Below are 26,644 nucleotides of genomic sequence, written 5' to 3' on the forward strand. Positions count from 1 at the left end.
GACTGAGGGAAACTGCTGGTTCTTAATTCTGCATAAGGTACACTTTAACTCCAATGGGATATAAACAACACTTATTTCCCAGCATTATTTCTTGAGTCATGTTCTGTGTGGTTTCTCTGGCACTCAGTATTCATCAGCAGTTTGCTATCAGTCATGACTAGAAAGTATCAAGAATTTGATTTTTATCAAATATTATAATTCCCTTGTTTCTTTTATTGTTTTCACTTACACAAACAGCATTTCACTGCATTTCACACACACAAAATAATAGACCTAGTGTCAGAGAAGACAATTCTATAGAATGCAAAAATAATTTCCTATGGAATGGAAGGAAAGGCCGACTGAGTGAAACCCCGACTTGGTGTCGTACGTGAGAACCATGGCCGGGACGTTAGCAATGGTCTGAGAAAACAAAGGAAGACAGGCAGTTGGGAGCTGGTGATGAGAAACAGCAAGTTATTCTTATTGTTATCCGCTTGCTGTATTCATCTAAATAACGTTCTTAAAAGTGGATGAATAAAGAGGTTTAGTCTTGTTTACTATAGACAGTGCTTCATCTGAGGCAACAGACTATCAGAAACCTTAGCTTTTTAAAAATTCTTTGGGTGAGTTGCTGTATTTACAGTAACTTAAAGTTTTTCAGAGGGAAGTGATGCTGACTAAACTTCTTGAGTCACTTTAGGCTTCAAAAAGCCTTGAGCCTCATCTGTCAGTGTAAACTGATGAATTTTCAATACAGCCAAGCAGATATAGCGCAGAAGAGAACCAAGCCCTTAGGTTATACTTAATCTTTCGTCTGAGTGTAAGTGTATTTGCAAGTCTGTCCTGTATAGTAAATGCTGACTTCATAAATGTTAAAAGATAAAAATTTGTCTCATCAGTAGAAGACCCCAGGAGGTCCTAAAGGTATTGATGCTTTTCTTCTGTCCAGCTAATCTAGACTAAAATTTTACACATGTAAATAATTAATTGCAGGATGTAATGCACTGACTGACCTTCAAGGCTGCTTTCTTTCCCATCTCCATGATGACAGCCTTGAAAATCTACTAGTGCACACCTTGCGATACCTTCAACCTGGACCATAATGTTGCCTAATGTAAGATCTGATGCCAAACGCAATATCTTCCTTAAACTTGAAACTGGGAGTCGATCGGTTCTGTCACTTTTTCCACATCAGATTCTCTGGATGTAGATCCCAATCCCTTCTATCTGTGATTCAGGTATAGGCTCGTCTTCTGCAAGTTAAAACAGCTTTAAAAAATAATGAAATGTCAGTTTACAAATTATTATATTCTTTTCTGTGGATCCGTCTAATAATTATCATTGTTCAGTATTATAAAAAAATCTGATCAGTGACTTGAATTTGATAATTGAAATTTATACAAATGTTTTATGGAGGAATTGTCTTTTCCATTTACAGAAGAAGAAACAATTCAGTGTTCCTGCACGTGACAGGTAAAAGGTCCAAAATCTGCTGAAATTAGATGTTGCTCTCCATTACTATCAATCCCCATTGCTCACTGTCACGCCACAGAAGGACATAGCTACGTTTTCTGAATTACAGACTCTTACTGTATAGCCATGCACTGACAGAATTCCACACTGGCATTACTGTACGGCATTTGTAAAACAGTCTTGTCGCTGGAAGGTACCACTTCAGTAGTCACAGTGATGGAGTCGCATTCCGATTTGAATTTTGATGCACTGTAGGCTTTCTTAAAGTAATCGCCGACTGCGCACGTATGTTTGCATTCGAAATTCATGAATGTATTTACAAAAGGTAAATTGTTTTGTCTTCCTCCAGACTAAGAAGAGAACCATCTAGTTTGAAGTTCACAAAGACAGCAAGCAACAGCTAGCTGAACTATTGATTAAGAACCGTTCTGTGGCGAGTACACTGGGGCTCTCATACACTGCGCTTCTCATGTGAAGTGCAGATTCTGTGACACGTTCCTTCAAGTAAGTGTAAATTACAAAGTTGCAGTAATTGAATGAAACCTTAAATAATTAATCTAACAAAAATAGTATTAGAAATGAGATATTTATTACTGTTTCACTACTTTAGCAAGAGTATTCCATTCTAGTGCAGACCCTTTTTTTTCTGGTTTGATCAACACTCCTACACTTTACTGTCACTGCGTGACATCTAGTGCTGTATATTGTAGTTGTATCATCAAACAGTATCTGTAGCTGATACTGTGAAGCACTTTCATGTGCTAAGAAATCTCTTATTCCTTGACAAGCTTGTATCTGAATATTCCATTGCTGCTGTATTTGCAATTATATACTATTGAGTGGCACTTCAGGCGTTGACTGTGTAGGGACCTGACTGTCTTAATCTATTCCAGTCACATTCAGCAAAGGGATACAGCCCATTCTTGCTGAAATTAGATCACTTCTCACTGGAGACTGTAATGTGGCTGGCAGTGAGGATGCTCCTCGATGCAGCCCATGGCCAAACAGCTGAGGGAACTGCTGCAGACAGAAGAGAGTCCTTCCCACAGGGCTCAGTCTCTCAGTGACAGCTCGCAATGCAAGGTGCTTCCTACAGTGAACACTGGGGTTCTAACCACTGCTCCTTCGCTCCTCTGATACTCATATTCCCTAGGACTTTTCTAGAAAATCAAAACCTGGGCATCTATATGTGAATGTGAAAATGCTGAGCTTTGTTCCTATGAATTTGGTCTTTTTTGGGCAGACTGTGCAGAGGAAGAATTAAAAAGGAAACTAATACTTAGGAACTATTTTGCAAAATTGTCTGTCATAGCCTGCTTTACTGAGGCCTTGTGCCTGTACCCATTCAGCACAATTAGATACCCTGAAGCTCTAAGAATGAAACTGATTTTTAGGGGCATGATTCAGCCTGTATTCAAGGAAAAGAGGAACTTCCACCTCACATGGAAGTATTTCAGTTTCCCCACTGTGCCATAGAATAAGGCCATATATCTTGCAGATGCACCCTGAAAACTTCTACTTTCTCTACTTTCCAAAATTGTGATCGTACAGTTATTTGAAAGCAAGCAAGTTTTAGTGGAAAACAAACAAAAATAAATAGTTTTAGGGAAAAGGTTTTATAGAATACAAGGAAAATCTACTAGCTGAAAAAAGGTGCTGTAAATCTGTTCAGCTTATTGCGGTGTATATTTGGAGACATGTACAGCCGGTAAGATTGGAGTTGTATGAATAGGCAACTTTAAAAAAAATGTTGTTAGTCCTGCTAATATGGTTAGGAAACACTGGCTAACTTTTAAAGAAGCTTTTTTGTGGCTCTTGTGGCTTCAGCAGCACTGAATAAACTACTGGAAGCCTGATCACAGAGGCTCAGATGGGTTTTTTTACCTAGCCATCCTGTGAGTTACATCAAGTGCACCCCATCAGGTGTAAAACTTCTCAATAGTGAACTTTAGGACAGACCTGGAAATCCAGAAAAATACATTTGGATCCTAACACCCTGTAGAACCTTCCCATGGATTTAACCTTTTAGGTGTATAGTAAAGAAAGGTATTACCTAGAAACAGATTACATTATACATTTGTATCATGTATAATCTAAGATTATTAGAATTATTGGAAGAGAGCTCTGACACATATGTGCCTTAACTTGAAAATAAGTTGACTAAAGCGAGGAGGGAAGACTGTTAGTTATATCTATAGAGAGGAATAACCATCTCATAGGATAGAGCATGGTGTCCATAAGATCTTCCTTTTGCACAGATATTTAAGTATGTAAAGAAATAAAAAACCTAGGGAATGGATGGGGGGAAACTTTAGAACGGTATCACTAGGGAAGTGATAAATAAGTATGGGTAAGCTCACACGTTTAATGCATGCTGTACATGAGTAAGTGTTGTATGCCTGGGGTTTTTGTCTTTGATCCCATGCCTGCACAGTATAGCAAAGTTACCGGTCACTTCGTGTGACGTCTGCTTTGATAAAGCTTGTAGAACTGTTAGACCCGGAGAAGCTACTCAGTCACAGGTTTTGAGTTTAAAGTTATTTTGTTATAAGTGCTTTTAATGGTGGCAAACGTCTGCCATATTATGCCATTTGGAAGGAATAGGAAAATATTTTCAGAATCGGTGCTAGTGAAATAATTTTCTACATCTACATAACAACACAGAGGAAACTCTGTGAACAGACCATTTTGCTACCTCTGTATCTGCTCATGGACGGCTGACACTTCATTAAGGAAATCTGTAAGGGACCAGACACCTGTCCCGAGAGGGCCGGCAGGACAGGTTTCACCACCACAGCTCAGTCACCGCGGCAACCGAGCGGGACGGGCCGGTCCCCGGGGCCGCCCGGCGAGCCCTGCCCTGCAGTGGTGCGCGTGTCGCGCTGCCGCTGGAGTGCGCGCCCTCCGCGCGTGCGCCGGGCCCAGCGCCGCCTGACCGCGGCCCGGACCCTCTAGAACTTTCCGGCACCCTCTGGTGGCGGTACTGGGCATGCGCGGCGCCGCCGGGCGGGAGGCGGGGGAGGGAAACCAGTCACTGCCTGTGCAAGAGGGGAACGCTGGAAAAAGGGGAAACCAGCGGCGACCGTGAGGCGCGCTCTGGAACGTTCCACGGCTGGACCCGAAGGTACATCGGGCGCACAGACGGGGCGGACGCCCGCAGATCCGTGGTGCAACACTCTTGTGCTCTCTCGCTCTCTTTTTCTCTTTTCCTTCCTCCCTTTTTTCTCTCTCGTTTTCTACTTTTCTCTCGCGTATTTATCGTTGGCCAAATGAAGCGACTTGGCACTTGCCTCCGTTTTGAGTCTTAATTCTGCTCCCGAGAATGTAAACGGAACCTGGTCACGGCAACACGTTGGAGTCAGAAGTTAAGCCCAGCCGCCCCCAACCTCCCAGAACTACCTGAGGTCGGTTGGAAAGCAAGGGGGTTTAACCTCTGCCAAACCGTTCAGCCCAACAGTGGATTGTGACAAAGTCCGATAAATTCCACTTTATCTTTTATAGCTGTACTTTGATTCTTGCAGGAATAAGTACAGCTTTTCCGCTAACTGGCTTTACCGTGGCAGCCCTGAGGGGCAGGGCGCGGATACTGCTCGGATTCGCCGCTGGGAGCGCTGCCGGGAGGAAGCGGTGGGGCGGGCCCGGGCGAGGGGGGCGGCGCAGCAGTGAGCGCATCGCGGTGGGACGGGGCAGGGAGCTGCCCAGCTGCCGTCCGGCCCTTCGCCCCTGGGTCCTTGGCGCGGCAATCCCTGAGAGCTGGGCAGGTGTTTCCTGCCGAGCCTGGGGACTGTCTCCCGTGGAGCGTGCTGTGAGCATTCGCTTGGCCACTGCCTTCCTACCGCTGCTTCCAACATCGCCTCCAAGCCTAGTCCTGCCATTCTGCCCTCCTCTCTTCCCAGGGGCTCCCTGTTGCTGTGCCCCTCTGCAGAGATATGCTCCACCTGTGTCCTTTTCTGTCTGTACCTCCCCACTCACGAGAACCGTGCTTTTGTGGACAGTGTCTGTAGGATGCTGAAGCAGGCGCATTAAAAAAAGTGATGTTGGAGGGGCTGTTCCACCTGAACAATTCCATACTATTAAACATATTGTTATAGACTAGTGAAAAATCACCCTGCATCAGGTTTCTGTGCAGGCTAAAATTCAGGAGGTAACTAGGCTGAGTTTGTTCAGTGAAATAAAGGGGAAAATGCTTTAGTCTGAAAATTCTTTGGTATGTCTGATAAACTTTATAGCTGATAAAATACTTCAAGGAATTCTTGATACTTGCACAGAAAGAACACAAAATCCAGTGAGATTTCCCTGCTTAAATAATTCTGAAATAATATACTTTTGGGTAGCAAGAATAATAAACCAATATTGTGATACGCCTGTGTAACGCTTTCAGACTAGTCCAATATATGCTAGTTAACTCCCAAGAGATATTATTGAAACATGGGCTGAGGAGAACTAATGTTTAAGACTAATTTCCTTACAGTATTTATAAGGAATAGGCTTGTCACATCAGAGAAAATGAAGAATACAAGAAAAAAAGCCAAACCAGGAAAACCTGTGTCCTTACTGACTGGAATGATTTTGTTTTCTGTTTAATGCCAATACACAGTATTTGTTTGGCCATAGGATTCCCTGGTGTTCATGGCATTCAAATCTGATAAAATAGTTTAGTCTCCTTGCATGCTTAATTTTAGGTCTTCAGTGAGATCCCCGGGCACTTTAGTAAAACATTACCTGTGTCCACATTGCTGTGCATAAAATTAGGGTCATGTTGCCCCAAATTAATATATATGAAGCACAAATGAGGATGCTCTGTCAATAAAGAGCACAAAGGAGGAGAGGTATCTAGGGCAAGCTATAAATACCACACCGGATAATCCCCTTAAGAGGAAGGCCTGTTTCCATTTGCGGGTAAGCATTTTCAAGCTGTGGGTAATGATGGCTGGGAAAACTGTTACCCAGGTGAAGACCTTTTCCTCATTTTGCTTGAAGAAAGACTCAAGGTTGGAGCTGTAATGGTTTTCTAGAACATACAGAGCTTCCCTTAATAGGTTTGCTCTTAGTAAGAGCCATACTGTTTTGTGTGGCTTTTTTTCCCTTGTAATCGTGCAGGAAAATATGTTTTGTTATGCAGGAACATTGAGCAACTGCCCCCGCACCTGGGCGCAAAAAAAAAAGAACTTCATAGCATAGTAGGTTTTGCTCCTCAGTGGTTGTTTTAGTGGATGCAGAGGGCTTGTCAGTGACATATATATGTATATTTTATACATGTCTTGTTATTCTATGTGTGGATATAATAAATATGTATGCTATACATATGTATATACTTAGTACATGCATGTGTATATTATATGTATGTATAGTTATATAGATATACATGTGAGAGGTCAGAAGATGGCTTTTAAGCTCTGTTGAAGAAATAGAAGATAGTGCTCTGATTTCTAATGTGAGTCCCTTGGGGAGTATCGTTAAGCATTATTGTTGACTAGTAATGACCCTTTTCAATGTTTGCTCACTTCTTGGAGCAAAGGCGTGACATTTGTTAGAGTTATTAACTTCTTCTTCTGTTCTTTATTTTCTCCCCAATGCTGTGTTGTCCCATCCAGCTGGTTTTTAAGCGGTACTTTCTGAATGCATTCACACTGTCTATTCAAAGTTTTTGTATTTCTCTGGCGATGATGCCTAAAATGAAAAGACCCAAGCACCTTGTGATTGAGCATGCTGCCAGCATAACAGATGGATGTGACTGTTGGCAGCCAAGAAGCCTTATGAAACATCGGTATCAAATGGTTAGAGACAGCATGTTTAATTCAAAAATATATGTTAGGTGCTCTGGGTTTATGCACATGACGGAGCATAATCTAATCAGGTTGGTTGAGCTGTTCTAAATTTTAAACTCTAATTCAGAGTGCATAATTTTGAGTGTTACTTGCATAACGTTGAGCTGTTAAATTTCTGTGTCTTCAAGATTTACGTTTAGTTGGCCCTGAAAAAAATGCATCTTAGGGAATAAGGTCAAAGGATTAATGCCTGTGCTGGCTTCTTAGAGCACGCTCTGAATGACATGCTATCAGTATGATGTCATGTTTCCTGATCCTTTTCATGCATCTAGATTGTTGTGCAATTCACTGCAGGGATTAATTTACTCTCGTGCTTTAATGCCACGTATATTGCTGTGTTTCAACTTGTATTCTATTTATTGTAGCTAATTTAATTATACTGAGACAGGGTGACATTTTGGAGATATAACTGACCTCCTGTCCTCCTTCTCTCCTTTTCTGCCCTCCATGGAGAGAAGATAATTATATGTAGAAAATGGCCACAGGTGTTTACAAGCTCCCACTGGATGCTTATCTGTATCTTCTTTTTTCATTATTACCTTTGAAAACAAGGCACTAAATAACTCCTGTTAAACCATACTGATTTTCGTTAGGGTTTTGTGATCCAAAATCAGATAAGTGTTATAAAATATTTACCCTCAGAAATGAACAGTAGACTTCCTTTTTTTGAAAATGGTTGTTCGGCAGTCTCATTGAATACAAAGTACATGACAAAATACTTGGGATCCTCTGGGTCATTATACCTGCTCAGCATAATGCCATAAAACCAAGTTCCTTCCTTTATTAACATGTTATGTTCTTTCTGATAATTTAGTTCTATAAGAGCTTGCTGTGTCAGAAGTGGGGGGGGTGCGATGGTGTGTGGAGACTTGTGGTGTGTGATTTATCTTTACACAGTGTTCACATCACAGCTAAATGAAAGAGGGAATGTTTTCTTCAAGAAATAGAAGCAAGGTGTTCTGGAAAGAAAATGTACAGCTTAAAAAAAAATCACTGTGATTTGTTAAATTAGACCATTAAATCCAATCCCATTAATCATTTTTAAGCTAAAACCAGAGAGTTCAACTTCATAGTTAAAATTAACGTCTGAGAATTGTTTTTTTAATCCTGAGATAGTTTCATTTCAGACTGTATTATCCTCTGAAATCTGGGGTACTATTAATAGAGACAAGCCAGTAGATGGCAAGTAGAAGCATAAGTCAGAGCAGGCAGTTGCTCGTTCTTACCATAAATGGGCTGAAATGACAATAGAGAATGCACATGAGGAATTGAATGGAATTTCCTAGGGAATTCTTAGTGACCTTGGTCTTAAGGTTTGTGAAGACTTCTGAGTTTGTATTTATTCTAGTTCTCATGCCTGGATGATAGAAAATCACAAATCCTTAAGACTACATGAATATAAAGTTAATGATGAGAGAGAGAGGATCATTTATAATGCAGTGTCAGTGTTTCTGATTTTAAAACACCGTCATGTCAAAATCCCTTTTTTCCCGTGTTATAGTAATAAGACAAGACATGTATTGCTCCATGAGAGAATTTGACTTCAATTTAGTTTTCATATTATGCTTTATTTATTCTGAAGCTACCTAGATATCTTCACAGCAGGTAAGATAATTAAATTATACTCTGGATGACAATGCATACTCAGCATTTAAAAAGAATGCAACCCATAATGTATGATTTTATAGCCATACAAAGTGACAGATTCTAAGATGGCATAGTAGCAAAACTTCACCAATGTCCGTGTAGCCATGCAGATTTGCAGGATTCTTGCCTAGTTTATAAAGTAAGTCCAAATCTAGGATATTTTTTATATTAGATGTGAACCATAATGAAACCACGTAATTACTAATCATGTTTTGGTTACTAGAGGCCCAGCCTGTCCCTCTTCTTCAAATACACAGAGAATTAGAAAATGGTCTGGGGACAGAGGGGTCACCCTCCAGCTCTGGAGTTAATGACAATATGTATCAACATACCGGCCCATACCCTAAGGGGAGGGGGGAATTACTAGGAAGAAAATTCAGCCTGTGCATTTCCAGGGCTGACTACAATGACTAAGCAGAGGCACTTGCACTCAAAACTGGGAGTAGGTGTTGGGTAGTTCTAAAAGTCAGGCACACCTGTGGCTGCGGGCTTTAGGAGCAGAATGCTGTTGCTGTGGGTCTTTCAGGAATTCAAGGAGAGGCTTTCAGACTTGTTCCTTAGCAAATGCCTTCTGAATGAGTTTTTGCAGCAAAACACCCCTACTGTATTTCAGCTGTAACTCTGCAGTGCTGGCCAATGCATACGCTATTTTCAGTTGTACTGTAACAGCATATCCTTCCTCTCTTACTGAAATGATTTTATATGAGTTCAAGAAAAGCAGCAAAACAGGGAGGGTTGAAATGTTGTTCCTGTTTGGAAGTATCAGAGCAATACGTCAGTGTTTTGTAGGATTCTGTATCTCACATGAAAGTAAGAGAGTTTGATTTCCCCCACCCCCCCGTAATAAAACACAACTCTCAAGTTAGAAAATCATTTAGGTAAGTTTGATTATTTTGAAGCTTCTTTGGTGAGCTACACTGCTACTTTTAGGTGGAGGATCAAAAAGTGCTAATTCTAGCAGAAAGGTTGAGGCTGTCAGTAGAGATTAAAATGCTCAGATGCATCTTCTAATTCAAAGTAAGGTGGTCACAGATGAAATGAAGTAAGGAAGTGCTGGTGTAAAGCAGGGCATGGATATGGATATGAATCAGAGCAAGCTGTAGATTCAAAAGGCATGGCCAGGCTTAGCTTAAGGACTGATGCTTGCAGGTCCCTGCAAGCATTTAGGTCTGTGACTTCAACAGCTGGGTAGCATATGGTAAGGGGAAGAAGAGATTTGGGCTAACAGAGTGAGGTACAGTTCCAAAAGTGCTGGTAAAGGCCAAGTTTTGTTACTAGTAGTGGTGTCTGGAGTAGATTTAAGATTTGAACATTGCAGATACAAACGAGCTAGAATAAGGTGTGAATTCAGAAAGGGGTTGTTGCACTAACAGAAGGCCTGAGGCTGGCATGTGCCACCGTGTAGGTCTGGGGTGAGAAAATATCACTAAACTAAGGATAAGGGACTATAGTTAGAGTGGTGTTAAGGTTCAGGTAGCAGGGTCATCAGGCTGGAGAAAAGTTTACATTCAAATGGCTTGGCTATGCTTGGTATGGATGATGAGGGGTCATTGGCTGCTGGTGGGCTGCAGGCTTGTATGGAGCCAAAGATGGCATGTTCAGGATGGGCTGCTTGCCTGGCTTGATCACTGAAGCTGGTGGTAGCCCTGGCTACAGACCTCTGGTGAGGCATGCTACAGGGGTAGGACACGGGGGGGCCACAAGGTATTTAGCTTCTTTTTGCAGTCATTCATGAAGGTGACGAATAAGTGTCTTGCACAGGGTTGTGTATGCTTTATTAAATGAAGATGTGACTGCTAAGACATACACATCCTTATCCATGCATAACAGCTGCTTCCATGTTTACGGAAGTTAAACATGTTCAGCTGTGTTTCCCTATGTGTAATAGGTTTGCAAAAAGAAAATAATAAATAAGGCTCTTTCCTTGGCATGCAGCATGTTTGCCGTGGGTGCTGTTACAAAAGCAGATTGTGAAATTAGAGAAAATCTAAAGAAATGAGGGGCGGAGAGAAAAAGCAGAGATGACTGGTGGTGTGATTTAACCCCAGCTGGCAACTAAGCACTACACAACCGCTAGCTTATTCCCCCCACCTACCGTGGGATGGGGAAAGAATTGGTAGAGCAAAAGTGCGAAACTTCGTGGGTTGAGATAAGAACAGTTTAATAATTGAAATAATAATAATTATTATACATTGTAATGAAAATGAAAATAAGAAAAAGAGAGCAAATAAAACCCAAGAAAGACAAGTGATGCAAATGTAAAACAATTGTTCACGGCCAACTGACCAATGCCCAGTCTGGGCCCCTGCAGCCAACTCCCCCCAGTTTATGTACTGGGCATGATGCTCTGTGATACTGAATATGCCTTTGGCCAGTTGGGGTCAGCTGTCCCGGCCGTGTCCCCTCCCAACCCCTTGCGTGCCTGGCAGAGCATGGGGAGCTGGAAAAGTCCTTGACTAGTGTAAGCACTGCTCAGTCACAACTAAAACATCAGTGTGCTATCAACGTTATTCCCATGCTAAATCCGACACACCGTTCTGCACCAGCTACTAGGAAGGAAATTAACTCTATCCCGTATGAAACCAGGACAACTGCTTTCGATTTGAAACTTTTTAAGGCTCCAATCTTCTAAATCACATTAACATCTGCTTAACCTTAATCACAGCAATAGTCCCTTTGGTTTTGTTGTATTTACAGTAAAATTAAGGATGTGCAAGAAAGTGCAAACGTAAGATACAGGTAGGCAAGGTGCTAATATATTTATATTCTCTCACCCAGTTCTATCCTAATGCTGCATGCCCAAATCCAAATGAAATAATGCACAGGAACAGCATGTTGGTGATAACCATTCTAATTTTTAGTTTCCCACTAGGGTTTAAATCAATCTGTTTTGCAGATAGCCAGGCTATATTGTGAAGGCAAGTCAAGTCTTGCTGTAATTGCACCGGCTCTGATTTGTTTCCTAAACCACCTGTCTCTCTATTTGTGCTTATTTTAGGAAATAAAGCTTATGCTGGACAGGAAGTAATCTGAAATCTTAGGAAATGTCCTTGGTATCTGTAAGTGTTTAGGACAAAGACAAATTAACTAGTTTCAAAAAAACACAAGTACAGCAGGAGAAGTGTAGTATTTCCATTGGATGGGACTTTTACATTGGAAAATCCGTCACATAGTTAATGGAGCTTTTCTGTGGCTTGCTAACTACTTTTATATACTCTTACTTGAATTGTGACTACATACTTTTTCAGCAAAGGCTGCATCTTCCCTTCTGGTCATGCCTGTACCTCCAGCTACCATCAGTGGAAGGTCAACCCTGTATTCCAGATTTGCTCTGCATTAGGGCTTACCAAAGCTTGACAGCGGTAGCAGTTCAGTAGGAGAGATCACTGCTTAGCATGCTCTCTGGTATTATCTCACTACTCTTGTTTGTTCCTGCATCTGTTTCTCTCAGCCCTTCTTGTTTCTGTGGAGACTCATTCCTCAAAAAGAGCCACTGGAATGTGGGGTGATGTAACACCTCGCTTTTAGGTACAGTGAGAGGCATATCAGCTCCTGGAACAGACCGTAGGTGAGCTGATGCCTTGAAACAGGGTACCAAGCCACCAATAGACTTCTGTTAGGAGGCACTGCTTATACTGGGAAACTCCACAGTGCTTCATGGCTTCTGAGGGCCTGAACTCCTTATGGCACCCGAGGTGCTAATTAGGGCAGTGTGTAACACTAGGCCCTCACAGGTTCCCTGGTCTCCCTCTCCTCTCACACCTGCATGCTGGCTTCCAGAGAAAATAAGCCCACATATCAAGGTCAGATAGAAGTCATGGTGCCCTCACAGCAGGAGCAGCCCCTCGGTGTGCATTTACAGGTCACTTCCTAAATGCTCAGGTCTTTGTTCGTGGGGTTAAATCTCACTTTTCATCCTCTTGGACTGATAGATTACCTGAACTTTGTCCCAAGGAAACAATAGGACTTTCCTTTCTTGAAATGGTCACTATGATACTGTAGTAATTAGTCATGATATGAGAGGGTCAGGTTAATATTTCAGTTTTGACTGAAGACGTTCATCTTTCTGCCATGTGGTTCTTGAGGATGCCCGAATCATCATGATGGGATAGAGAGAAAGGGGCAAGGGATAGGGGGAGGAATCTCTCATGGTGTTGAAATTGTTCCCCAAATAGTGGTACGTACCTAGGAGTGGTACAACAAAAAGGTAAAGACCAAATTTTCAGTAAAGGGGTAAAAAAACCCTTTTTAACCTGGGAAATTAACATTTTTAGAAATGCTTCCAAGCATATATAATCCTTTCGTATCCCTTGGAATAGCATTATGAAAAAAACGAATTCAAACTAGGAACACCTTATGAAAATGAATTCAAGCTAGGCATATATATGAAAAGCTGCTGAGCCATGCTGCTGAAACTGAGTTAAGTTTGGGTATTCAGACTTGGGGGATCTGCGCAGTGAAAACCTGATATTTCTTTCTGAGTGCCTTCGGTGTTAAATGAAACTTCTGCAGAGATTCGAGGATAATTTGGGAGCTGGGCTCCCAGTTTTCACCTAAATATTTCTGCAGATGCTTTTCTTGAGCCTTGCCTAAGTTCTTCTCAAGTATTTTCTTATCATACAGTACATTATGCACTTGTATAACTTCCTGTGACTGAAGTTCCAAAGACTACTCCAAATAAAATAATAATAAAAAAATAATTCTAGCACCAGCAGTGCCAGTAAGGCCACTGGGATCAGGCTGTTCTGGATGGTATTGTTGAGCGATTTTTCACTATAGTTTTATTCATAATACTATGAAATCAAAGAGAGTTCTGCTTTTAGCTTCACCCTACGTCAGCTATGGTAAAGATACCTGAATCTCAATTACTCCTGCAGCTGCAGTTACGCATTGGTGGTTTTTGTGTTGTTGTTTCTGAGTTACTGCATCTTTATTTGAAAGAGGGAGAGAGAGATATTTTTAAAACTGTACTACTAAGCTAATTAAAAATAATGCAAATAGAGTTGTCCCACCAGCTTGGTTTTGAACCAGAAAACAAAGTATGCTGATTATTATTGAATAACAGATAAAAAAGAGAATTTACACACACACAGGCACACATTTTTATGCTTAAGATTTAGCCTTAAATTTTACGTTTCTTGTGAGGGTTTCCTGGATGTACACGTGCTGAGAAAATGAAATTCTCGCCTTTTTCTAAGAGCTTCTCTCTTCTATCAGTATGGAAAAGAGTTTTGGGACCCAGTTATGCCTACATGCTTCTCTTCTGAAATACTACATTGCAGCTGGGCTGGTCAGAATGCGATGGCCAGGTTAAGTTTAGTTAAACCAGCTAAGCAGCAAAATACGTATCTGTCACATTATACTTTAACTCAAGTCATTTCATTGTGTGGGATTAATGTTGATAAAGCTCTTCTATAGTGTTTCTTATTTATAGTAAGGTGTGATTTTTCTAAATGTATCTTAAGGGAACACCTCTATGTTCTAGTGTAATAAAAAAAATAATTCTTCTAAGTAGGAAATACTCCTATTGAAAGATCAAACTATTGTACTACTTTTTATGATAGCTTCTATGAAACACATTGAATTTAGTATATTCTTCCCAGGATAACAGCACAGTTAAGGGTGCAGATTCTTATTATCTTGGCTACCTGTATTCAGAACGTTTGGAAGCCTGCAAGAATTCATGGCTCAGGGAGTATGTACTTGAAACCTTTGCATCTCCAGTATGATTCATGATATTTCATATATGTCATAGGTTGGTAATACGGTAATATTTCTCTGACTGATGTTTAGATGCTTCCATTAAGTGAATTGATGTATAATTCTAATTCCTGATAACGTTGTTCGCTCATGATTTAGTGGTGCAAGATGTGGAGACCAAGTTGGTTTATGCAAGGAGTACCCTGTGGGATTAAGTATTTCTTTAACATAGGCCTTGTGCTGGACCTTGGCATGTGAGTGGACGTCATAGTGAATGAACATTGTATTAATGAAAAAAGATAAAAAGGTTCTTTAGAAAGTCTTTAATCAAATACCTAACTCTGAATTTATTATGACTTCATCTATAGGAAAAACTACTATGGCTCTGGAGGTTAGGGAACTTTTCCAGAAGATTAAGAGTTGGTGGATTAACTTAAATATTTTATAAGATATGTATTGAAAAATCTTTTAGTTCAGAGTGCTGCAATAATTATACTGTTCAGAAAAGTCGGTCTTTGAGATTTTGTTAGTATATACCAATTGTTTGACAACTTCTGTAGTTTGTAAATTTAATGCTGTTGTTAGAAAATAATTGTGTTACTCCTCTTGGGAGTGTGGCACCATGTGCAACAGTTTAAAGAGACGTCACATCCGTGTGATCAGACAGTGGTATGCCAAATATGAGAGAGGTCGTAGCAAGCTTTATATATGCCTGCTTGCAGCAGCCAGGTGAAGAGAACACAATTATAATGCGCCAGATACATAGCGTTCCTTCTCATCCCTTTCTTTGGGCTTCTAGAGTGTCTGTGCTTTAAACAAAGGTTCTGCCAGCCCATTTTCCTCTTGCTGTGCTGGTTCAGGGCACTAGCGGTTGATTACTGCTCATTAGGGCAAATCATCATGGTAGTAACTGGCAGGCACGTAAAGGCTGGAGCCTGAAAGGTGAAGCTGACATTTTCTTGAGTTCACTTGATTTTTTTACATAGCAAACTACATGCAGATAATACAAGTCTTGAAAGGGGTGTTACCCCTAGAGCCATTTTTGTCTCTGTGACCTTATTAGATCCACAGTATCTCTGGGCCTAGCCAGCGACCTGTCAGTGCATGTCCGGGGGACGCAGAGTTAGTGTTTCTCACTATCAGCCCTTCAGTGTGTCAGAAGCCTGTAGGGAATGAGGTTGAGAAAGTCACAGCTTCATTTCTTACTAGTTTAATGAGGTTAGTGATGGACTTTGAGAGAGATCACTTGATTGATTTCTTGGCAAGCAGCCATTGCAGAATTCCTCATTAGGATGTCTCCTTCTAAATTACGGTGATCAAACAGCCAAAGCCTGTCCAGGACTAAAAAGAAAAGAAATCAACTTTTAAATTTCTATAGGACAGAATAAAATAAGCATTTTAAAAGAGGGCAGGAATACTTACTGGATTTATACCTAGATACTGGTAGTTCTTACTCATCTATTGTTTAGATCCATGATTTTTGTTGCTGCATGTACAGTACAGTAAACTTAAAGATGATTAAAAAAAAAGCGGGGAGGGGAGGAATTTGAAGTTACACAGGATGGGATAAAATAAGACAAAATCTTTGCTTGTATTAGGTCTTACTCTCTCCCCACTTCATATTAAAACAGATATATATTATAATAAAGTATACATGGATAATTTAGGTTATTTCCCTTCTGAATATTTCATATCCCACCAGAGCACTGAAACCTAAGAGGTGAAACTGCTATCCATGGTATATGAAGTTGTCTGCTAGCCAGTTAAGACCATCTACCTGTGAAAATCGGGACCTCTCAGCTGTTAGAAAGTTTGCAATGTGGACAAATATTACTCTGGCTCTCGTTGCTTGCTTGTGAGCAATTTGTTGAAGTTACATGTGCTTGATTGTCTGGTTAGTTCAGATGGAGTGGTTCTCTGCAGGGATGCAAAACTCCCAGGACCAGATTTATAATATGAACACTCACAAAAATATTGTAACCTCTCTGCCACTTTCTTTTCCACTACATTTGTCCCCTGCTTAGGGGTGAGAAGGGGAATCCTGAGGTAAAGTAATTTAAAAAAACTTATGCAAATAATTTCTAATCTTAATTTAAAAATTATTGGGCTGCTGTTGTTGTCCACAGGCTCAGTGGCTACCAAAATACAGAAGGGTTTTACAAGAATTCAGTCATCAGTGTATCCCTGCCTTATAGTCCTGCCTAGAGGTACCTACCTTCCTCATCTGCCCGTTGCTAAAAACAAAATGCTAGGCTGCCTGTGTCTGTAGTTCTTACTGATATTGCCTCTAAGTACCTGTTGGCTTCATTACAACTGCAGTCTCACACACTTTAGGATTATTCATTAAAAGAGCAAGAATGTTCATGGAAAGTAAACATAGAAAAGAGATCAAGTTAATATAAAACAAGTTTTATAAAACTTGTTTATAAAACAAGTTAATATAAAACAAGTTGCGTTTCAGTGTCATCGCCAAAAAAAATACCATGGAAACCATCTTACTGTATTTTTGAAGTATATTTACTTTCTTTAAGCAACTATTTTCATTGTTTCCTTTTTCTGTTAAAATTGTTCTGTTTTCTAAAGGCAGATTTTTTTAGGAGATATAAAGCATTTGCCTGGAGACCATCTGGGGCTCAGAGAATTGAAGATTGTATATAGTGACCTTTTAGACTACTTTTTCACTACAAACAATTCCCAGTGAAGTAAAGACATTTAAGTAAGGTGACTTTTTTTATTCTCTTGGTGGTTCTTTCTCAGAAGGTATCATTTAACTAATCTGCTTGATTTCATATAAAGAGTCACAAAAAATATCAAACCAAGAATGTTATAATGCGTATCTCTCGAAAGGACATAGTAGGAGAAAGACAGGTATCTTGTATTAACTGAAACAGCTTGCATGCTATTTCTCTGGTGTATCTTTCTAAACCTGTTACATCTCCAGCTATTGATTCACCCAAAGGACAGCAGACTTTCTCCGTTGCTCTGTAACCTCTCACAAGAAAGCAGGTGTCTGGGTCAGAGAGAATTGTTTTCTGACTTATGAGTCATGGCTTACGCTAACTGCCGTTTCAAATACCATTGTTTAAATACCCAGTAGGGGAACAAGAGTCACCCTGTTAGGTAAATGTACTTTATGGAAAGATGCTATTAATCTTTTTGAGCTTTTTGTTGTTCTCTTCCTTGAGTTCCTCGCTGTTCTTTTAGGCCAGTCTAGAATCGTGATAAAATACGGCAGTTACTATTAGCATAAAATGGTCAGGCTAATGGTGTTTTTGCAGATACATAATACACTGTATTTGAAAATAATCTTCTAAAAATAGAATCAGCCCTGCTGAACTGAAGTGCACTGTTGTCAGACAGCTTTTAAGACTTCTGTGGAGACGTAGGTATATCTTTTTTTCCTTAAGTAGAAAGCCAAGCTCATTTAGCGATGTATCTGGTATGTCCTATAAACTGACTTAGTTTTCAGCATCTTAGGAGAATGATTCCTAATGCAAGCAAGGGTTAAGATTCTCAAGCAGAACAACTTGCGTCTGCTGCACGATACCCCTGTTGGAGATGCATGCCTCATTGCTGTCTTGGGGATATTTTGAAATTCTATAGCAAATTTTTAGCGTCTCTATGCATGTGTTTGTGTAGATAGTCTGCTAATTTTTAAGCTAATGTATTATCCAAACGGTAGCATAGCATATACATTCATGTAAGTTACAGTGATGCAAGTGTCATGTGATTAAAAGCCATCGTAATGGGTTCATCTGGGTTGGGGTGACAAAGGAAGCCTGGTCATCATTAGAAGGCTTTCAGGAGCATCCAGCTGTGCTCCTTACAACTGTGTTGCTCCTTAATACAATTTTAAAATGATAATTATCCCTACTATTCATTTTTTAATGAAGCGCTGCCTAATTACTGCAGCTAGACTGTTTTAGACATACTACAAATAAACATTATTTAAAAGTTCTAAAACACAGATTTTTAAAATCCACTCCCCCCCCCAATTTTATGTTATCATAGTAGTGGTCAAACACCTGTTAAAATTAATAACAAAGATATACTTCTATTGAATTTGAAGCTCAGTATTTGGTCCAAACCATGCCTAAAAAAGGCTTTCCTTGCATAATCTGTGTTGCCACTCTAGTTTGAAATTCTGATTATGCATCCTGTTTATATGACGCTACTTTAGTCAGAACAGATGCTAATAGGAAACTTCCATTTTTTGTATTCTTCACATATTACTTTATGAGAGTCTGAAATAACAAGTAGTGTTGTTAACCTCACGTGAAGGGAAAAAATATTCCAATATTATGTTCTGGATATATGTTCTTGACAGAAGGATTTTACCCAAAATGCCACTTCTGGAAAGATGCATCTTCTCACTGCGTTGTGTGTATTGTCTGGCCTCTTAAGTTTGTTAAAGACAGGATGGCCTATAGGAAGGTCAATGCTTGACAGTCTTCCATGCTTCTGGTACTCCTTTAGTGCAGCTGTTTAAAGCCAACTAAAGCAACCTAGTATTATGCTTTCCATAAAAGTTCCTTCTTTTATGCCATGATGGGATGAGAGAAGGTCAGTTGTTAAAAGTGATGCCTTTTGTAACTTCTGCATGTGATTGATTTCTGAAACAGCAATGCCCATTGGCTGGGCTGTTTCATGGTGAGAAAAAAATACTGTACATACTTTTTTCATTTAAACTTGGAGGAAAAACCCAAACCAAGGAACTTCCCATTTCAGAAGACAATGTTAGTCATCATTTAGTATCTGAATCCTGTTCCATAACACAGTGCTCAAACATATTGCCCTAAGATGGTCCACCAGCAGCTGCTCTCAGAAGAACTACTTCTGTTCCTATCAGAACTGATTTTGAGTTACCAAAAACGCGCAAATTATTTTGACTGATGTTTCCAATCTGTCAGTGCATAATAGGTTGAAGTGGAGCATCATCTGTAAGTAACGTCACTTTTAAAAAGATCATCACCATCAACAAAACCCAACCCACTCTCTGCCCTTCATTACTTGGCAGCTGAGTGGAGAAGCATCAGGTCGGGTGGTTGAGGGCTAAAGGGACCTTGAACTGAGAGAAGCGCTACGCTGAACTGTAGCAATTAGAACAGCCTATTGAATTATTAGCAAGGCTACAATCTTGCAGTAACATGAACTACCTGAACTGTTTGCATTCACTTAACGTGAATTCTACAGCAAGAATATGAGCTATATTAGCTGTGCTTTTGTGCATCGTGGCTTTTACGCTCCGTTTGGCATGCTGTGTCGGGAGATCAGAGATTTCATAGCTCTTGCAATCCTAGAAATAGTTTTCTGCAAGATGCTTTTCACTGACAAATTTTAACTAAGGTTTGCAATGATATGGCTGTAATTGTAGTGTCAGATGTAAAAATGAACCTAATAACATGTTTACTTGGTATTACACTTTTTTTAATTCCTTAAGGACTTTGTAACTTGTGCAAATCCGCTCAAACCTATCTAGGACAGGCATGAGTTTGAACCTTGTATAGTACAGAATATTTGGCCAAATATTTTTTCCTAGGAAAACCTCTTTTAGCTTGTTTCTTTGTCATGAGTGGTAAATTACCACAAATATTGCAATTACTTATGTTTCAGTTTCACAACCCACTTAACAGCACCTCATATTATAGTAGGTTGGAATGTTTGCTGAAGGTTTGGTAGTGGAATTGCTTGTATATCCTGTTATGTATGTTTATTATTGTTAGACTTCTGATCATATATTTTTATCCTTGCCCAACCTCTTTCAGGAGTAACATGGAAATGAAAGTTGATGGGCAGCACATTTTTCTGGACCTTTCATATCAGTTTCTGAATCCAGTAATAAATTTCAGGCAGTTTGTTCCACAACCAAACTGATTTTCTTCACATCACTCAGAGTTTGTGAGCACAAATGGAACTGTCAGACTACCCATCTAATTAGGTATTTATTGTCAACCTGGTGGTCTTGAAAGCAACTCATCAATATACTCTACAGAAGCAAAGCTCTTATATTTCCATTCCTATTAACTGTAAAATATTGGAGGATCCTTTCATATCAAAGAGATTTTTAATTGCATGATTCTAGACAGCTCTCTGTTACGTTCACAGTATCTCACACAAGGACCTACAACCCCCAAATGTTTAAAATTAAATAGTTCAGCAGGACTTTATTTGCTTTTCCTTGGGAATTATTTTCAAACTGAGAAATAACATTCACCAGGAGATTGGAGACTGAGCCATATGCTTTTGTCTGCTTATACAGTGCAAAGGAAAACTGAACAGCTCTTGCCGTATGTGTGAGAGGAGGGGATTACTAGTTGAGGGAAAAAATCCAGCTAGCTTTCTTGTTATTTGATTGACTCTTCAACATGCACGTTCTGTGCATGAGCTCTCCTCTTAGCAAAACATTAATTTCTCAGGAATATGGCAAAATTCACGTATGTATTGGATTGGTATTTTCTGATAATGCCAGTAAGAGTAAACATCTAGGGTTTAGTCACTGGAAGGAACTAGGCTGTCCTTTACGAGAATTTCCATATATTGCTAACACTTTAATGTTAAACTAAAAATCCAGTCCTCTCCAGGAGCATAATTTGAGATTCCTCTTTGTTAGAGGGAGAGGAAGGAAGAAATAGCTTGGCTCCTCAGCATAGAATGTAAAGAGAAGTTCAAGGGCACTTTTCTCAGAGAATTTAGGCAGTACAGACCCACTGTTTCGTACTTGATACTTTTCCCTTCCCTTCTGTTCCTGCTTTGATTGCCCTGGAGGTAGGCTTTCACTAAGCATTAGACAGATTAGGACACCAGACGTATTTAGTCAAAATCCTCAGATTGTTTGTTCTCTTATGATAACAGAAAAAAAATGGAGTTTATGTTGCTTAGATGACATAAATGTGGTTCTGAAGAGTCTGAGGGATCGATCTCAGACATCATTTTCCCACCAAGGTATCTCTTGTCCCACCTTTCCAAATTGCTAAAGGGATGTGCCTTTCAGTGGGTAATGTGGCTGCTACCTCAAGAGCTAAAGATAAACCCATCTCTGAAGGGTTTAAAAGCCACTCTGCTTTTAAAAGCAATTAGTGCTGCAGAGCTCTGTCGTATTTTTATCATCACAGATTAAAGCCAGAGGGGAAAAAAGCAACTAGGAAAAAGAGAACTTCAAATGTTGCAGAACAAGAGAGCGCAGCTCTTCTCTGGCATTGATACTGGTTTGATAAGAAGTAGCCCGGCAGACCTCTGGAAAACTGAGAGCATCCATCAGCTCTGTTTTGCAGCACTGAGTGTTGAATGTACCTTATAGCATGTCAGGCCTGTTACTGCTAATAAGAGAAAGCGCGGAGTTGGAAGTTATGGTTCTAGTCTCACCTGTAGGTTGGATATGTTTTGGAATAGGACGTTGGTTGAGTGGGACTTTATATTAATTGTTTACATTTTGGGAATGGAGGGTGTTTCAGTAACAACTGCATTTAGCAAAAACTCAGGTCTTTCCTCCCCCCCCCCAGTTGTAAGCTTTGAGGACAAGCCATGTTTTTATTTTGTTTTACTAACAAAAAAGGTGCTGCTCCATGGCTTACGCCCCTCATCTCTAGCCTACTACACGTCAGTAGAGAAGTGGTAAGTGCTTTCTTGATAACAAACAGGTTACTTCATCTGACAAGGTTTGGTGTTGGGTTTTTGTGGACTTTTTTTTTTTGTTTGTTTGTTTTTCTTAACTCTTAAGAAACATATGGGCTCAAAACCAAGCTTTTTCTTTACTAATCCCTCCCATGATCCATTTGAAATTGAACTGTTCGAATTGTTACTGTGGTGGTGCTTTACAGCAAATCAGTGTGGGCATGTTTTGAAGCCAGCAGTCTTTTGTCTTACCTACCTTAATCTTTGTTCATCTACCACCTGCTAATATGCAATAGGCTGGTGCTGAATGAATCTTCCTATCTCCTCCTAGCAGTATAAACGAGGCAATTCCATTTTGGTTTTGCCAGTCTCTTGCACAACATCAACCATTTGGTATACTATTTTCAAGTATTCTCTGACATACAAGAACAAAAGACAGGTCTTCCCATGCCTCACTGCACAGCTTTTAGGTTTATATTCATACTTTTGATGGACAGTTACTGTATTTTATTGATTTATACTTCATGTCTGTCTCTAAGTATACAGGATACATGGAACTGGGATGCATTGTCCTCTAAAATAGAAACTTCAATTTTAAAGTTTGTTTGCAGTCCATTTACAGAAGTAGAATTATTTAATGTAAGTATATTCTTTGTATTTTTAGTGAAAATGAAACAACTGGATGCTGCACTGTATTATTTTACTCAGTAGAGAAACAAGCTGTTACTAGAGAGTTGTTAAACAGTGGTTTTCTGGCTGGCTATGATGTAAGAAAAATGGAGATAACCAGCCTGTCTTGCAGTGGTGTTCTATTATGATTCTGATCAAAACATCTAAATACTGGCATTGTTAAGGACTTTCATACTCCAAAGTATGGAATTTTCACCCTACCCTCCGTCACGGGGTAGGTACTGTGTGTCCTGACCGCGAATGACTGTGCCAAAACCTAATTAGGAGAACACTGACTGAGCAGCAGAACTGCTGGAATTTCTCTTTAAAGTGGGGAGCAGGACAGGCTTTTGAAGGCATTCCATTTCTTTAGTCATTTTGCTGCAAGCCACAGCATTTAAACAATTTGCTTTGTTGCTACCATGTCACCACCGTTTTGTTCTATAAAAAGACCTTACGGACATTTTTTAAAATGGCTGAGTGCAAAAATCCATCCATTTTCCTTTTCTGTATGTTCACTTCTGCATATTCCTGGTTTTTTTGTTCAGAGTGTTTGCAGGAAGGTACCATATAAGCATGTCGTGCTTCCTGTTCAAATCTGAGCCTTAATAATTCTAATTTAGTCACAATTGCAAGCCATAAACCAAAGGCGTTTCCACGGTTTAAGCAGAAGTCTATGACAGTGTAGGTTGTTCCCTCCTCAGAAATCTTCTCTCTTTGCACTGATCTTCTGTAACAAGATAAAGCGAAGCAATATATCCTGCTTTGTGTCAATAACCAGTTTTCTGTTCCTGAAATAAATTAGTCTTGTTTACCTTAGGTTCATTTCCTTCTTCTTCTGTCTTGTCTTCTCTGATGTTCGTTCTCAAGTGTAACTGAAAAACAAAGGAAACAAATGGAAGTGAAGATGGAGTGAGATACTGTAACTGTGTGATGACTTGTAACTGCAGTTTTCATTAGGCTAATAGTAATTATTCATGTCAAATCACATGGTACATATATAACTCCATCCTCACGTAATATCATGGGCTTTCTGTTTTGCAGGTCATTCTGAATATCTAACAATACTTATTTTTGTTAAAATTAAATTCAGAAAAAGAAATAATTCTAATGTGCTTCTCTCCAGGTAATTCCACTAAAACAATGTCATAAGGTACAAGTTTTTTGGTTGTTCTTTTTTCTTTTTAAAAAATGGAATTAAAGGCAAAATTAATATTAATCTGTATTAAACTCTGAAATGGACAAATGGCTATAGAGCTTCTACTTCTTAAAAATGGAAATAAGTGTACAGCTCTTTTTATAAATGGTTAGTAGTCATTTTAGCATTAAAAGGCACTCTGATTTGGTGGGGAAAGTCCCTCCTAGGTTGTTATAAAAGCAGTAGGAATCTGTCACATGTAACAAACATTTCCTGTTACAGTTCTGACTACCACAGATATTTCTATTCTGTATCATGACACGTTTAAAGAAACACATTAAAATTAATGCTGCTTCTCCAGCTGGAACAACAAAGCCAAACAATTAATACATAGTCGAGCAAGCTGGCTGTGTCTGGCTGGTTCAAGTGGTAAGAAGCATCATACCAAAAAACTTCCTTTTTTCATAGAAACATTAGGGTTGGAAAAGACCTCTGAGATCATCAAGTCCAACCCCCAGCCCAACATGCCTATGTCTCCTAAATCATGCCCTGAAGTGCCATGTATATACATGTTTTAAATACCTCCAGGGATGACGAGTCTACTGCCTCTCTGTCATAGATGCACAGAAAAAATAGCAAGGGTTTTGTCAGCGGTGTATCTGGATGCCTTTGCTATAATTTAGAAAAATAAATATTCAGTAAAACTCTTCTCATTATGAAATGATTTTCCCTATATTTCTGCTTTTTCTCAAAATATTCCGTGGCGAATCATGTTAATGTATGTACTGTGGTGAGTGCTCTGGAATAGTACAGACTGTTGTCTCGGGTATGGGGAAGCTTGTGAAGAGTTGTATCAGCACTCGTACTTTAAGAGCAGGAAGACCCATACTAATCAAGAGTATTCCGGGTGGAGGGAGGGAAGAGTTTCTTCCTCGCCCCTAGTGTTTAGTAGCTACTCCTCTGTCTCAAGGGATGGCAGCTAATGCTCAGTACAAATGCCAGGGGACAGTGACAGAAAGGCCTGCCTTTCCCAGCTGCTCCGTAGTGGGTTAATATTCTTGATACTGAAGTTACTAGGGAAATACCCTGCAATTTTCTTTGGGGGTAGTATTAATGTGTGCTTGAAAGCTTGGGGTAAATGCATCAAAATCGTGGGTGCCTTTGTGGGTAACAAGCGTGATCCAGCTTTGACAGAACTCTACTTCACATGCAGACCCTTTGATGGGGGAGCTACCTGCTTATTTGTGCAGCTGGCACAGGGGAATCCTGCAGCGTTGGCTGCAGCTGTAACTGTGTGGAGACCAAAAGGTTATTTAGTCCCCCTGATGAGTCTGATTTGGGGGCCTTGACTATGCCTACCCCTTTATGTGTGCAATATAGATAAGAAATCATCAGATAATAGTGCTATTCATCACGGCCTTCTCATTTCTCTGCCTGTCTCTTAATTTTCTCTGGATCTCCTGTACTGGCCTCCCGCCCCTGCCCCTGCCAGGCTTTCTTACTTATACTGTTCAATCAGTACATCAAATATTAAAGGTAGAGACTGAGATAAATAAAAATAATCCATGCTGGTTTTGTTCGCTTGACAGCAATAGCCAGCTAAGGAATGTTGTTCTGAGAACTTTGCTACCATCAATTGCAGTTACACGTGCACCAGGGGCTTGATGTGTTGGATTGCTGTATGTGAAGTGAAAGGTTTTTGGTTTGGGGAGCCAGAAAGAGTCACACCAATTTTAAGCCCAGTTAAAACAAGGAAAATCTCTATTTTGAAGAAACAGAAAAGGACAAGATCAGAAAGAAAAGGCAGGAACGCTGAGGGTTGGTCCCAGGATACTGCAATCATTTCAACAGCCAGTGAATATTGTGGAGATTGTGCTAGCTCCTCACATCATCTGATTAGACATTTTGGGCCTACTCAGATTGCAGCGAACAAACCGAGAAATTAGGAGGACAAATCAAAATGGGTTGATTGTTCTTTAATGAAAGTAGTGTGCTTAGATCAAAGTAAAAACTCAAAATGCAAGTTCAAAAGCTGAGCCATATATTAAAAAAACCTGAAAATTTCTTGAGGTTACTTTCATCGGAGTAATTTAAAAAAAGAGTCTTAGCCTGTGGCTCTGTGTTCATCAGTGAATCTGTGTGCAGTCATTAAGTAGCAGTACAGATCTGTATCTCAGCAAAATACGGGCATTTTGGTCAATTTGGCCCTTCTGCTGGCTGCAAGAGGTGGTTCATCACAAATAGCAGGGCTTCAGAAAGAGCTCTGGGGCTTCCAGGGGGGACTGTTAGTTGGAGAAGTTCAGGCTACGATGTTTAGCTAAGTAAGACACCAGTAGTCTTCTGCCTAAAGGTGATTCCTGGAAAGGAGAATTAGGTGAGGGGAGCAGCAGAAATGCTTGTGAACAGAGAGCAGCCTGAGAGGTGACCTAGAATTTCTCTTTTTCCAATTCTTCTGTTCCACTGGGGGTATGATGCATACAACAAAACAAATTAACAGTGTTGCTGTGATAATAAAGATGACTGTGTTCTGGTAAACTCTCTGTACCTTGCTGTCCTGGATTATTGGGGGAAGTTGCATGTTTTCTCAAGCCAGTGG

At 40.0% G+C, this 26,644-nt stretch overlaps 1 long non-coding RNA gene across 2 annotated transcripts in view; it reads left to right on the forward strand.

Moving 5' to 3' along the window:
- Window positions 1-26,644, forward strand: part of LOC142059419 (uncharacterized) — a 443,822-nt gene that overhangs the window by 334,675 nt on the left and 82,503 nt on the right. For both annotated transcript variants that reach the window (XR_012661334.1, XR_012661335.1), the window contains one exon: window positions 1,805-1,959. This is a non-coding gene — a long non-coding RNA (uncharacterized LOC142059419). The remainder of the gene's footprint in view (window positions 1-1,804; window positions 1,960-26,644) is intronic.

Source organism: Phalacrocorax aristotelis, chromosome 6 (assembly GCF_949628215.1).
Source record: "Phalacrocorax aristotelis chromosome 6, bGulAri2.1, whole genome shotgun sequence".
In the NCBI taxonomy this organism is placed as follows: Eukaryota; Metazoa; Chordata; class Aves; order Suliformes; family Phalacrocoracidae; genus Phalacrocorax; species Phalacrocorax aristotelis.